Here is a 16,524-nt window from a genome sequence, read left to right as displayed (position 1 = left end):
ATCAATAGGGATATGAGGGAACAAAGGCAGAAAGAAGGAAATGGCAGGTAAAATTTCCTTATAACCTGCAGCCCATTGGCAGATACTTGAGGCAGGCAGAGTAAAATGTTTCTCCAGGAACTCCCTACTTTCTTAATGCTAATGATTTGCTAGAGGGAAAAAACAACCTTAGCTTGACAATAGTTGGGTCTCCATTATCCTGTGACTCTTGTTTAGCATATGAAAATCTCACTGGAAACTTCCCCTTGACTCTACCTCCCCCAACTCCTAAATATATATCCAGTCTCTCCACAGGGTCTGGGGCAGCTCTTCCTGCCCACAGGTCCTGCCCTCATACTTTAATAAAATCACTTTTTTGCACCAAAGATGTCTTAAAGAATTCTTTCTTGGTCGTTGGCTCTGGACCACCCCTCCCTCACCCCCAAACTTCATCATACTCCATTTTTTTTAGGAGTCTGACATTAATCTCAAACAGAGAGCAACTTAACTGATGCTGTTTTGGGTCCCAAACACATGTTGCCATTTTCAGTTGGAGCGAGTGTGCAAAGGGAGAATCTGAACCCTGAGTTAAAGGGTCATTTGAACCCGATGATCTCATCTCCTTGCTGGGAAGTGATTCTTAGTTCTTCAGGCACTGGCAGTAGGAATTGAAAGTATGCTACAAAATCAGATGTGAAAAGCCATTTCAGAAAGCAGCTCACAACATTTATCTAGTGGTGTAAAGGCAGTGGCCGAAGTACCTATGGGTAAACCATTCTATCTACACATCAGTAAAGACTAAAAAACAGTTACAAACTCACAGGACTTTTGGAAGCCGACTCTAAGTAGTCTGAGAAGATAGAATCAAATGGAGCATGTGACTGTGCTACACCAATGTGCTTGGTCATTGTGAAGGTTTTATCTCCAAATTGTGATTTTTTTTTTTTTTTTTTGAGAGAGAGGGCATAAGCAAGTAAGGGGCAGAGAGAGAAAGAATCCCATGAGGGGCAGAAAGAGAGAGAGGGAGAGAGAAAGAAGTGTGGCTCATCTAAAGTGGTGCTTGTGTTCACCCTAAGGGGTGGGGGGGCTCAAGCTCACCCAATGTGGGACTCGAACTCAAGAACCATGAGATCATGACCTGGCAGAAGTCAGATGCTTAACTGACTGAGACACTCTGGCACCCTGACTTTTTCATTTTTGAAAACACTGAGTAATACTACTTTCAAGCTTAAAAATAAACAGCCAGTTATTTTATTAGCAAACTGAGTTTATTCAGGAAAAGCAGAGGAATTTCAACTGCATATAAGCACACTATTGCATACCACTAGCAAATCTGAGGAAACACAATAAAAGTTGTCTTTTACTAGGTTTTAGAAGGAAATTGGGGAGGAATATTTCAATAAATGACATTAAAGAACAAGAGTTTGAGTTTACAGTAGTTTTTCATTGGCTGCATGCCATGGTTAGTGTGTCCTTGCTGGGACAAGGAGAGATCATCCTTCTTTTATTTAAAGCTAAAGATTAAAGTCCTACCTGGGCAGCATCCTCCCTGTCATCCTCCCTTTCCTTTTTCCTGCTGATTTTTCATGTCCAACCTATGTGAGAGGTCAGCCTTCAGGGCCTCCTGACTCCATTCTATTTTTTTTTAATGTTCATTTACTTGAGAGACAGAGAGAGAGCACAGCAAGGTGCAGAGATAGAGGGAAAGAGAGAGAATCCCAAGCAGTCTCCATGCTGTCAGTGCAGAGCCCAACATGGGGCTCAATCTCACCATCTGTAAGATCCTGAAATGAGTTGAAAACAAGAATTGGATGCTTATTCGACTGAGCTACCTAGGTCCCCCTCCTGAGTCCATTTTAAATGAGGCATCCTTTACTAATTTTCACACTACTTTGGAGAAAGACATGAAGGGGACATTTAGGACACCAAGAATAGTTAAAATGAGAGGGAAATTGAAATGTCATTTTATTCACTGTTCTAAGAAATGTGCACTGAGCACACACTGGGTTTTCAGGAACTTTTGGGAGATGCATGAGAGAAATGCAGGCACAAGACAAGCAGTCCCATCTTCATGTTACTTTTATTATGTTCAAGGAAGACACAGGAAACAGGGAAGCAGAAATAGTAAGTTATATTGTATGTTAGAAGGTGGCAACTGCTATGGAAACAAAGATAGGTAATTTTGTGAGAACAGCAGATTGGATGTAATATTACACTGGGCAATAAGGAAGCCCTCCTTAATTAGAGCACCACTGAGGGGTGCCTGGCTGTCTCAGTTGGTAGAGCATGCAACTTGATCTTGAGGTGGTAAGTTCATGTCCCATGTTAGCTGTAGAGATTACTTAAAAATAAAATCTTTTTTTTTTTTAACATTTATTCATTTCTGAGAGACAGAGACAGAGCACGACTGGGGGAGGGGCAGAGAGAGAGGGAGACACAGAATCCTAAGCAGCCTTCAGGGTCTGAGCTGTCAGTACAGAGTCTGACGCAGGGCTTGAACCCATGAACCATGAGATCATGACATGAGCCAAAGTCGGTCACTTAACTGAGCCACTCAGGTGCCCCTAAAAATAAAATCTTTAAGAGGTGCCTGGGTGGCTCTGTTGGTTGAGCATCTAACTCTTGATTTTGACTCAGGTCATGATCTCATGGTTCATGAGTTCAAACCCTGCATCAGGCTCTGCGCTGACAGTGTGGAGCCTGCTTGGAATTCTCCCTCTCTGCCCCTTCCCCCACCCTCAAAATAAATAAATAAACTTAAAAATTTTTAAATAAAATCTTTAAAATTAATAAATAAAAGCAGAACTGAGCAAGGATGAGCCTTATGGGCTTTTTAAAATTAGTTCTGTTAAAAGATAAACTGAGGTATATTGAAATTTCACAGTATATTTCAGCATACAGCAAATCCAATCAGGCAGCACCAAAACAAACTAGGGGAAAGGCTTTTGTAGACAAAAAGGGAAAACGAAGCAAATAAGTTATAAGATTGGCTATAGCTTAAGGAATTGCCTTACTTAGGAAAGCCTAGTTAGTTGGCTGCTTGAGATTGGGTGTTCTTAGGATTGTTTTCTTACCCTTGAGGCATTCACAAAAGTTTGCTTGAAAATAGGTTTCTGTTTGCTTATGTAGGCAGCTAGAGCATTGGAGCCTCCTGAGTATAATGGCCACCTTTTTTTAATTAATTAATTAATTAATTAATTAATTTTTAACCTTTATTTATTTATTTATTTATTTTTAACGTTTATTTATTTTTGAGACAGAGAGAGACAGAGCATGAACAGGGGAGGGTCAGAGAGAGGGAGACACAGAATCTGAAACAGGCTTCAGGCTCTGAGCTGTCAGCACAGAGCCCGACACAGGGCTCGAACTCACAAACTGCAAGATCATGACCTGAGCTGAAGTCGGGCACTAAACTGACTGAGCCACCCAGGTGCGCCTATAATGGCCTTCGTGATTTACAGTTCCAAGCAAAAGAAGCAGGTGGCTAGATGACTTTAGTGTGTGGATTCCTTGGCAGTAAGGAGCCCCTGGGACTCTAGCCCTCTAAGCCTATGGGCTGCTTGATTCACTGCAGAGATGCTCAGGAGGTGTCCATTAAAACCTTCACTCTGGGGTGGGGATGGGGGGCAGTGCTAACATGGTGGCATAGTAGAAGGATCCTAGGTCATCTCCTCCCTCAGACACAACAGGATAACTATCATATCATTCTGAGTACGCATAAAATCAACATGAGGTCTGACAGAATAAATCTCACAACTAGAGAGAGAAAAGAGGCCACACTGAGGAATGTAAGAAGTGTAGAGATGTGGTTTGGGGAGAAACATATGTTGGGTGCTGCTGAGGGAAAAGAGCCCAGGTCACTGAGAAAGAGAGAGAGTACAGGAGATCACAAGAGGAGGAAATTTCCCCAAAGCCATTGGCTGGGAAAACAAGTAGATTGATTTCCTGAGCTTTTGCAACCAGCAGGGCTCAAAGAATGTAGTTTTAAAGTTTGGCGTTTTTAAAGTTTGGCAGTTTTATTTATTTATTTATTTATTTTAAATTTTTTTTTTTTATTTTAACGTTTACTTATTTTTGAGACAGAGAGAGACAGAGCATGAACGGGGGAGGGTCACAGAGAGAAGGAGACACAGAATCCGAAACAGGCTCCAAGCTCTGAGCTGTCAGCACAGAGCCCGACGCGGGGCTCGAACCCACGGACCATGAGATCATGACCTGAGCCGAAGTCGGCCACTTAACCGACTGAGCCACCCAGGCACCCCAAAGTTTGGCAGTTTTAAAGTTGACTCAGATAGAGGCCTGAGAGTACTGCCCTATTCCTGGAAAGAAGGCAGGCAAGCCACCTGGGGGTAGAAGGCATAATCTGAAGAATGTCTAAGGCTCACAAGGGAGACAATATTCACTCTTCTTGGAGTCCCTTTGTGAGAAGTGGCAGAAACGGCTTTCTGAGAACAAAAATGCCAGCGGGTGCCATTTTCCTCCCCTGCTCGTAGCACAGATGCTGAACCTTGTGCCAAGGGTGGCTTATTCTGACACTGGCTGCAAGCCTGCTTGCTCCAAGTCTCGAGCCCCTGTTCTGGTGCAACTGCCTTTCTAAGTCAAACCTGTATCAGTCCCAGCACAATGAGACCCTCCCCGAGAAGACCAGCTCAGACCCCTCCCACAGCACTTAAATTTTAATTTTATTTTATTTAATTTAAACTTAAATTTTTGAGTTTTAAAAGTCAGCAGGCTTGGCTGGGATAGAGCCCAAATTGCACTGTACTGCTCCTGGCAGACAAACAACCTGGAGACAGACAGAGCATACACAATGATTTGAAAAATGCCTGTGATGCACGAGGGATAATTCACTCTTCTGGGAGTGCTTCCCTGAGAGCAGCAAGCAAGGACACCCTCTCTGGCAACAAAGGAGCTGACAGCACCATTTCTCTTCCCTTCCCATCAGCATAAAATGTTTCAGTAAACATCACAGCAGTGGACACTGGCCGCCTAACTTGCATACACAATGTCCCATCCACCAGCCCTGTGCCAGTAGTGCCCTTTTGGGGCAAATGCGCTTAAGTGTCAGTGCAGTGGGCCTCTTCGGTGGAAGACCAGCACAAAGCTCCATCCACACCATGTCTCCTGACCAGAGAGCTTTATAAGGCTTCAAATCTAGTGGAAGTAGCATCAGGTCCCACTTAACAGGCAGACCAGAGCACACCTACTTGAAACTCACCACACTTTGGCCAAGGTCCAAACACTGACCACTGCAGGCATGTAGAGCCTCTGCAGACAACTGGCCTGGAGGATAGAGCAGCCAAAACACAGCAGCAGAATGCATGCAGCACACACCAGAGACACTCCCTGAAGTGCCAGACCCTGGACACTATATGACCTCTTTTCATAAAGTCATTACTCTCAGGATCAAGACACATAATAGGCTTTTCTAACACACAGAAGAAGACAGAGATGTAAACAAAATGCCAACATGGAGCAATTCTTCCCAAAAGAAAGAACAAGATAAGGTCACAGATAGAGATCTAATTGAAACAGACATAATTCATATGCCTGATGACACTCACTGGGCTTAAGAAAAAAATGGAAGACTTAAGGGAGGTCCCTACTGCAGAAATAAGAGTTAAAAAACAATCAGGCAGAAATGAAAAATGTAATAACTGAAATTTGAAACAGATGGGATACAATGACCACAAGGATGGAAGAAGCAGAGGAACAAACAAGCGATATAGAAGATAGAGTTAGGGCAAATAACGAAGTTGAACACAAGAGAGAAAGAAGAATGATGGAGCACAAGAGAAGACTTAGGGAACTCAGTGACTCCATCAAACGTAATAACATTCATATCATAGGAGTCCCAGAAGAATTAGGGAAGGAAAAAGGGATAGAAAGTTGATTTCAGACAATTATGACTAAAAACTTCACTTTCTTGGGGAAAGTAAATGGACTTCCAAATCCAGGAGGGAAAAAGAACTCCCACCAAAATCAATAAAAGCAAGGCCAACACCATACATATTATAATTAAATTTGTAAAATATACTGCTAAAGCAAAAATCCTAAAAGCAGCAAGACAAAAGAAGTCCCTAACTTACAAGGGAAGATCCATTAGAATAACTGCAGATATCTCCATAGAAACTTGGCAGGCCAGAATGGTGTGACATGATGTATTCAATGTGATAAATGATAAAAATCTGCAGCCAAGAATACTTCTTCCAGCAAGGCTGTCATTCAGAATGGAAGGAGAGATAAAGTTTCCCAGACAAACAAAAATGAAAGGAGTTCATGAGCCTTGTGAGAAATATTAAAGGGGACTCTCTAAGTGGGAAGGAAAGACCAGAAGGAACAAAGACAGGAAAGGAACAGAGAAAATCTCCAGAAACAAAAACAAAACAAGTAATAAAATGGCACTAAATGGATACCTATCAATAATCACCCTGATTATAAATGTACTAAATGCTCCAATCAAAAAACATAGGGTATCAGAATGGCTAAAAAGCAAGACCCCCCCAATAAAACAAAACAAACAAACAAACAAACAAAAAAGAGGAAATAAGATCCATCTCTATGCTGCCTACAAGAGACTCATTTTAGATCTAAAGACAACTGCAGATTGAAAATGAGGGGATGGAGCACCATTTATCTTGTTAATGGACATCAAAAGAAAGCTAAAGTAGCAATAATTAAACAATTAGACAAACTAAATATTTTATTTTTTTAATTTGAGGTGGGGGGATAAAATCTTAAGCAGAAAGGGACAGAGGGAGGGAGGGAGACAGAGAGAAAAAGAGAGAGAGAGAGAGAGAGAAATCTTAAAATCTTAAGCAGGCTCCATGCTCAACATGGGGCTCGATCCCACAACCTTGGTATCATAACCTGAGCCAAAATCAAGAATCGGACACTCAACTGACTGAGTCACCCAATGCTCTAGAAAAACTAGATTTTAAGCCAAAGCCTGTAACAAGGATGAAGAAGGGCTCTATATTATAATAAAGGGAACTATCCAACAAGAAGATCTAACAATTGTAAATATATTTGCCTCCAACTTGGAAGAACACAAAGATATAAAACAATTAATAACAAACATAACAGAACTAATTGATAATAATACATTAATAATAGGGAACTTTGACACCCCCCTTACAGATCATCTAAGCAGAAAATTAACAGGGAAACAATGGCTTTCAATGACACACTGGATCAGATGGACTTAACAAATATATTCACAAGATTCCATCCTAAAGCAGCAGAATACACATTATTTTCAAGTACACATTGGACACTGTCCAGCATAGATCACATACTAGATCACAAATCAGGCCTCAACAAGTACAAAAAGATTGAGATCATACCATGCATATTTCCCACCACAACACTATGAAGCTTGAAGTCATCCACAAGAAAAAATTGGAAAGACCACAAATAAATGGAGGTTAAGCAACATGCTACTAAAAATGAATGGGTCAACCAGGAAATCAATGAAATTTTTAAAAATACATGGAAACAAATGAAAATGAAAACATGACTGTCTAAAACCTCTCGGATGCAGCAAAAGTGGTCCTAAGAGGGATGTATATAGCAAAACAGGCCTACCTCAAAAGCCATAAAAACCTCCAACGAACAAACTAATGTTACACCTAAAGGAGCTAGAAAAAGAACAATAAATCAAGCCTAAAGCCAGCAGAAGAAGCTTAGAGCAGAAATAAATGGTACAGAAACTAAAAGAATAGATCAATGAAACAAAGAACTGGTTCTTTGAAAAAATTAATAAAATTGATAAACTCCTAGCCAGACTTACCAAAAAGAAAAGAGAAAGAATAAAAATAAATAAAATCACAAATGAGAAAGGAAAAATAACAACCAATACCACAGAAATGCAAACAAGTACAATGGAATGTTTTGAGAAACCATATGGCAAAAATTGGACAATCTGGAAGAAATGGATCAATTCCTAGAAACATATAAAATACCAAAACCGAAACAGGAAAAAATAGAAAACTTAAACAAACTGACAACCAGCAAAGAAATTGAATCAGTAATCAGAAATCTCCCAACAACAAAACTCTAGGGCCACATGACTTCCCAGGGGAATTCTACCAAACATTTAAAGAATAGTTAATACCTATTCTTCTCAAAGTATTCCAAAAAAAAGTAGAAATGGAAGGAAACTTTCCAAACTCATTCTATGAGGCCAGAATCACCCTGATTCTGAAACCAGACAAAGACTCCACTTAAAAAGAGAACTACAGGCCAATATCCCTGATGCATATGGATTAAAAAATTCTCAACAAAATAATAGCAAATCAAATCCAATAGTATATTAAAAGAATTATTCACCATGATCAAATGGGATTTCTTCCTGGCTGCACAGGTAGTTCGATATTTGTAAATCAATCAATGTAATGCACCACATTAATTAATAAAAGAATAAGAACCATAGGATCCTTTCAATAAATGCAGAAAAAGTGACAAAGGAAAACATCCATTCATGATAAAAACCTTCAACAAAGTAGATATAGAAGGAAAATATCTCAAAATAATAAAGCCCATATATGAAAAATCCACAGCTAATATCATCGTCAATGGGGGAAAACTAAGAGTTCTTCTTCTAAGGTCAGGAAGAGGACAGGGATGTCCACTCTTACCACTGTCATTCAACATAGTACTGGAAGTCTTAGCCTCAGGAATCAGACAATGAATCAAAATAAAAGACATCCCAATTGGCAAGGAAGAAGTCAAATTTTCACTATTTGCAGATGACATGATACTTTAAAGACTCCACCAAAAAATTGCTAGAACTGATGCACAAAATCAGTAAAGTTGCAGGATACAAAATCAATGTTCAGAAATGTGTTGCATTTCTGTACATCAATAATGAAGCTGCAGTAAGAGAAATCAAGGTATCCATCCCATTTACAATTGCAACAAAAACCATAAGATACCTAGGAATAAACCTAACTAAGGAGGTAAAAGATCTCTACTCTGAAAACTATAAAACATGGGTGAAAGACATGGAAGATGACACAGAAAAATGGAAAAACATTCCATGCTCATGGACTAGAATGAATATTATTAAAATGTCTATCCTACCCAAAGCAATCTACACATTTAATGCAATCCCTACCAAAATACCACCAGCATTTTTCACAGAGCTAGAACAAACAATCCTAAAATTTATATGGAACCACAAAATTACACAAAGAACCAAAGTAATCTTAAAAACAAATGCAAAGCTGGAGGCATCACAATTCCAGAATTCAAGTTATATTACAAAGCTCTAGTGATCAACACAGTATGGTGGCACAAAAACAGACACATAGATCAATGGAACAGAATAGAAAACCCAGAAATGAACCCACAACTATGTGGTCAACTAATCTTCCACAAAGCAGGAAAGAATATCCAATAGAAAGAACACAGTGTCTTCACTAGTGTTGCTAGTGATAGCAACATGCAAAAGAATCAAACTGGACCACTTTCTCACACAAAAAAATAAATTCAACATGGATGGAAGACCTATATGTGAGACAGGAAACCATCAAAATCCTCAAGGAGAACACAGGTAGTAACCACTTTGACATCAGCCTTAAAAACTTCTTCCTAGATATGTCTCCTGAGGCAAGGGAAACAAAAGGTAAAGTATCCTATTGGGACTTCATCAAGATAGAAAACTTTTCTCTGCACAGCGAAGGAAACAGTCAACAAAACTAAAAGGCAACCTGCAGAATGGGAAAAGATATTTGCAAATGGCGATCCTGACAAAGGGTTAGTATCCAAAAGATATACAGAACTTATAAAACTCAACACTCAAAAAAAAAAAAATCTACTTACGAAATGGGCAAAAGACATTAATAGACATGTTTCCAAAGAAGACATACAGATGGCTCATGGACATATAAAAAAATGCTCAATATCATTCATAATCAGAGAAATAAAAATCAAAACAACAGTGAAATCACCTCATACCAGTCAGAATGGCTAAAATGAACAACACAAGTAACAACTGTTGTTGGTGAGGATGCATAAAAAGGGGAACTCTCTTATACTGTTGATGGGAATGCTAACTGCTGCAGCATTCTGGAAAACAGTATGGAGGTCCCTCAAAAAGTTTAAAATAGGGGCACCTGTGTTGGCCCAGTTGGTTGACCATTTGACTTCTGATACAGGCTTAGGTTGTGATCTCACAGTTGTGGGTTTGATCTCCGTGCTGGGCTCAGTGGTGAGTGTGGATCTGTTTGGATTCTCACTCTCCCTCACTCTCTGCCTCTCCCCCACTAGTACACACACACACACACTCTCTCTCTCTCTCTCCAAATAATTAAACATTTTTTAAAGTTAAAAATAGAACTACCCTAGGATCCAGCAGTTGCACTTCTAAGTATTTACTTAAAGCATACAAAGATGCTGTTTCAAAGGGATACATGCATCCCAATGTTTACAGCAGCATTATCAACAATAGCCAAATTATGGAAAGAGCCCATAGGTCCATCAACTGATGAATGAATAAAGAAGATGTGGTGTATATAGGAGCGCCTGGGTGGCGCAGTTGGTTAAGCGTCGGACTTCAGCCAGGTCACGATCTCGCGGTCCGTGAGTTCGAGCCCCGCGTCAGGCTCTGGGCTGATGGCTCGGAGCCTGGAGCCTGTTTCCGATTCTGTGTCTCCCTCTCTCTCTGCCCCTCCCCCGTTCATGCTCTGTCTCTCTCTGTCAAAAAAAAAAAAAAAAAAAAAAAAACGTTGAAAGAAAAAAAAGGAAAAAGAAGATGTGGTGTATATATAGAATGGAATATTATTCAGCCATAAAAAATGAAATCTTGTCATTAGTAAAGATGTGGATGGAAATAGAGTATTATGCTAAGTGAGATAACTCAGAGAAATGCAAGTACATATGATTTCACTCATATATGGAATTTAAGAAACAAAACAGATGAACATAGAGGGGAAAAAGAGAGACAAACCAGAAAACATACTCTTAAATATAGAGAACAAACTGAGGGTTGCTGGAGGGACGGTGGGAGGTAGGAGGGAAGGATAGGCTAAATGAGTGATGGTATTAAGGAGAGCATTTGCTGTGATGAGCACTGGCTGCTGTATGTAAATGATGAATCACTAAATTCCACACTGTATGTAAACTAATTGGAATTTAAATAAAAACTTGAAAAAAAAACAGTGACCATGTAGTGATTCAAAGGTGGTGGCATACACATCTCTGTAAAAACACTAGTTGATGATGAAAAAAATTAAGGCTTTAGAGAAATTTTAGATGTGAAGTCTGAGAAGATATAGAATTAATCTGAACATTTGACTATGAGGGTCACTAAACATTTTGCTTCCAAAATGAGATTTTCTTCATTCTTGAAAACATTGAGTAATACCTGTGTGAAGGGAAAAAATAACATAAACACTTAATGATAATTTTATATTATTATTATTGGTACAATAAAAATATTTTAGTTCTTAATGAAATAAATTATTTAGCTTTAAAATTTTTTATATGTTTATTTCTTTTTGAGAGAGAGAGAGGCAGACAGAGTGCGAGCCGGGAGGGGGCAGAGAGAGAGGGAAACACAGAATCTGAAGCAGGCTCCAGGCTCTGAACTGTTAGCACAGAGCCCTACACAGGGCTCAAACCCAAGAACTGTGAGATCATGACCTGAGCAGAAGTTGGCCGCTTAACCAACTGAACCACACAGGCGCTCCTAAACTGTTTACCTTTTAAAAATACATACCTAATTGTATTTGAATAAAATTTTATAATTGAGGTTTCTGTAAAATATCCACATAAGTAAATGCTTAGTTTATGTGACATATTCACAGTCCTCATTAATGTATTCTTCCCATTTTGGTAAATATTTTTACATTTCTCTTCGAGAATCTTTAAAAATGTATCCTTCTATCACTAATTTTGAGAATTCTCTTTACCACAATATTGTTTCTAAGAAATGTATTTATGTATTTATTTAGCATTTCACTTAATGGTATTATGTAAAAGTCTTATTTTCTTTCTGTATTTTGAATTGTTTTTCAATACTCAAATAATGTTATTCCTCATATTGTCTAAATGAACAATGAATGCCAGCCTTCTGGGGTACTATATGAACAGCAGAAAACATAACCTGATTACTCTGGAACTGCCAAGAAACTTTGGTCAATGAATGACACAGGGTACCCAGTTACACATTTGTGAGAATAGGGAGGGAATCCAGATTGCTCTAGGAGTCTCCCAATTGTTACAACTAGAAAATGAGATCACATTAAGAAAATTCTGAACAAATATACAAAGTTAATTTTGGATGAGATCTGTTTCATGATGGCTCAAGGTGCAAAGATATAAAACAAAATAATAAAAAGAAAAAATGTCATCAACATTTTAGGGAGCATTTGCATATGAGGAACACATTTTTTCTTTCCAAAATTCACTGATTACTCAAGTCTTAGAGGGGGCACTTGGATGGCTCCGTTGGTTAAACATTTCTTGATCTCAGCCCAGGTGTTGATATCAGGGTCCTGAGTTCAAGAGCTGCATTGGGCTCCACTCTGGGTGTGAAGCTTGCTTAAAAAAAAAAAAAAAATCAGTATTAGATGGTGAAATATGAGGGCTTTCCTAAATTGAGAAGGAAGAACACCACCATGCTGGATATCCCCTTATCAAGTCTTCCGGGCAGAATCCTTTCAATAGGGCAGAAATAATAGCTGTAAGATAGATTTAAATTCCCATGATTGAGAACTATCAGTGTATACTTGAGAAACACTACAGAAACTTATGAAATACTATTAGAATCAATTGTGTCGTTCATAATCATCACATATGTCAGGGAGTCAAAATTTTCCATTTATATAGGCAACATTCTCCTTAAATCTCTAAGGAAAAAGATATGAATAAAACACAACCAAAACTGTGCGATACAACAATAAAAATAAGAAAAATGAGGGAATGTTGAAAAAAAACTAAAAATTACATTTAATTAATATCCATTTTAAATAATAACATAAAACTGTTGTCTTATAGGAAAACATTTCCTTTTGCAATAATTAAATTCACAAAAATAAGTACCTTATTGAATAAAAGTCCAACACAAACATAAACATTTCTGATGTCCTCTGCTGTTAACAAAAGCACACAAAATTTTAAATAAGTAACTAAATAAGTAATCCATTGGATGAAAATAACTGCATTACAATATATAAAATATTACTACCACATATTTTTATTGGTAAAACCAAAAAAGAATAGAAGAATCCTTATTTACTATTATATACCTAGCATAAATTTATAGGCACTTATATGTGATAAAAGTAAATGATGAATTCATGGAGAGAAGGAATTTAGTTAACAGAAATTACTATATTTTAAATTACTGAAAAAAATAAAATATTGAAATTGAAGATATAGTTTAAAACAGCAAACATTTCTAGCTTTAATCTTAAAGAAAAATAAATAAGTACTAGATCTAAACATAAAGAATGGCAAATCTGTTAGATAAAAATACTGCAGGGGAGCCTGGGTGGCTCAGTCTGTGAAGCATCTGACTCGATTTTGTTTGGCTCAGGTCATGATCTCATGGTTATGGGTTCAAGCCTTGCATCAGGCTCTGTGCTGACCTTATGGAGCCTGCTTAGGACTCTCTCTCTCTCCCTCTCTCTCTCTCTCCCCCCACTCTCTCTCTCAAAATAAATAAATAAACATAATAATAAATAAACTTAAAAAAAAGACTATACAAATTGGGACAGTGTGATTGTGGCACAAATAGGGAAATAGAATAATGTCCCTACATAGTCATTTGATTTGTAAAAAAGATTACACTGAAATATCTATGTGTAACAAACAACTTCTGCCTTCCCCTTATCTGGTACTGTAAAATGGAAGCATATAAATTTGCCCTTCAAATAATGCTGACCGGACATGCCAAATGAGTACCAGTAAGATTGCCTGAGCCCACACAGGTTGTTTATATGAAACAGTATAGATACCTGGTGGACAAAGCAATTACCACTTTTTTTTAAAAAAATTTTTTAACATTTATTTATTTTTGAGACAGAGAGAGACAGAGCATGAAGGGGGGGGGGGGCGGCGGCAGAGAGAGAGGGAGACACAGAATCGGAAGCAGGCTCCAGGCCATCAGCCCAGAGTCCGACGCAGGGCTCGAACTCACGGACCGCGAGATCGTGACCTGAGCTGAAGTCGGACGCTTAACCGACTGAGCCACCCAGGCGCCCCAGCAATTACCACTTTAACGACATGTTAGAAGCTGGAGTTCTGACAGCATATAGTAGCTCTACCATTCTGTGATAGCTGATGTGGAATCCAGATTGGGGCCTATGGCAAAAGCTTCTGAACACTACCCAGGGGCAACTGCTAGGATGTCGCACCAGAAATTTTCCATTTGAGATACAATTACTGCCTGGCTATTGGGATTTGAAACTGCTCATAATACTGAAAAACATAAAGTAATTCTGATACCTGAAATACCCATAATGATTCAGGTGATGTTAGAGAAACACTCTAGTAAGGAAGGCAGTGCCCAGAAGTGTTCCCTAATAAAACAGAAATGATTTATGCAGGAATATGCTACCAGGGGAATCCAAGGAGGTATTCTTTGGATTCACAAGCAGGTAGCCTCTTTTCCCTTAGGGCCAGTTTTGGAAACACATGTGGAGGCTCCTGGATCCTATGATCCCATGACCATACGGGTGGTGCCTTGGCCCACAGTTAGCAGCTCTAACTCCTGAGGAGCTAGAGACTAAGGTCAGCTACAAGGGGATCAGACAAGTCTGCATTACCAACTTTCAGTGAAAATTCTGGTCACCAAAGTTTGAGTGAGCTTGGCAAAACTCCATGTGTACTATCAAGCACAGTTGCTGAGGGAAATCAGTGCTGTCCACATGAGTCCCCTGGAGAGGACAACTGGAAGGTCAGTGCCTGCTCTTTCCTAAACCCTGCCCTAGGGATCTTCTATTGCCGGTTTTAATCTGAATCTTTTGCTGTAATACATTGTAACCACGAATATAACAGCGTTGCTGCGTTCTGTGCATTCTTCTAGTGAAATATTGCGCCTCAGTGTAGTTTTGGAGACGTCTTGAACTACGTCATATATTTTGCTTGATTTTCTAGTTATGGAGGGTGGGAAGGAAACTTGGACGTTTTGGGAATCGCTGCTTGAGAAAGAAATTGGGCTCTGATTATGAATATATTCAATGGTTTATAATTAATTACTGTCAATATTTATTTTTATGCTAAAATTGTCCCAGATTTGGACAGTGGGAACACCTTAAAGCTACAGTCTGTGTGTGTGTGTGTGTGTGTGTGTGTGTGTTACTCTTTACAATTTTCTTGTTTGCAAATGCAAGAATATTTTCAGGCATGAGGGGTGCCTGGGTGGCTCAGTTGGTTTAGCGTCCAACTCCTGATTTTGGCTCAGGTCATGATCTCAGGGTTCATGAGATAGAACCCTGCATTGGGCTCTGCGCTGATGGCTTGGAGCCTGCTTGGGATTCTCCATCTCCTTCTCTCTGCCCCTCCCCTGCTCTTGCGTGCGCACTCTCTCTCTCTCTCTCTCTTTCTTTCTCTCTCTCTCCCTCTTCCTCTCCCCCACTCTCAAAAATAAGTAAACTGCTTAAAAAAAGAATATTTTCTGTCCCAGCTTGGAATCAGCTTCTCCAAGGAGTTCTGGCTCCTTTCACTAGAAAATGGTATTCATAGGGGCACCTGGGTGGCTCAGTAGATTGAATGTCTGACTTCTGCTTGGGTTGTGGTCTCGTAGTTCATGGGTTCGAGCCCTGCATCAGGCTCTCTGCTGACAGCTGGTAGTCTGGAGCCTGCCTCAGATTCTGTGTCTCCCTCTCTCTCTGCCCTTCCTCCACTCGTGCTGTTTCTTTCTTTCAAAAATAAATAAAAACATTGAAAAAAAATTTTTTTAAAGGAAAATGGTATTTATAGGGGCACCTGGGTGGCTCAGCCAGTTAAGCATCTGACTTCGGCTCAGGTCATGATCTTGCGGTCCATGAGTTTGAGCCCCACGTTGGGCTCTGTGCTGACAGCTCAGAGCCTGGAGCCTGCTTTGGATTCTGTGTCTCCCTCTGTCTCTCTGTCCTTTCCCTGCCCATGCTCTGTCTCTCTCTGTCTCTCAAAAATAAACATTAAAAAAAAATGGTATTTGTAAATCAATAGTTGAGCACTAGTTGTGTTCTCTTCTACTGGTAAGTCATTGATTGTGGGGGCCATAGGTCATTTCAGAGTGGGGGCCTAGGATATGTACACATGTATAGCTTTCTACATACATTGATTTTTTGAATTATAATTATACCTATAGAGATATCACACCTATCTTTGGCCTTGTGAGCCTCCAAGACCACTCTCCTTTAGGGCTTTTATTTAAGTGCAAAGTATAGGATACAATTAGACAAAGACAAGGCAGTCCAACCTTGAGGCCTAAAGACACATCTGGTCAGAAGACCCTCAGGATGCTTATTTACAAATGGACATGCTTCATCTCTGGAATGAACCGCTAAGATCTGTGTGATGACAGAGTTTGACTTTAGGAGAGCGGATGGC

The sequence above is a fragment of the Panthera tigris genome, chromosome E2 (genome assembly GCF_018350195.1).
Source record: "Panthera tigris isolate Pti1 chromosome E2, P.tigris_Pti1_mat1.1, whole genome shotgun sequence".
Lineage (NCBI taxonomy): Eukaryota > Metazoa > Chordata > Mammalia > Carnivora > Felidae > Panthera > Panthera tigris.
This window is presented reverse-complemented; position numbering follows the sequence as displayed.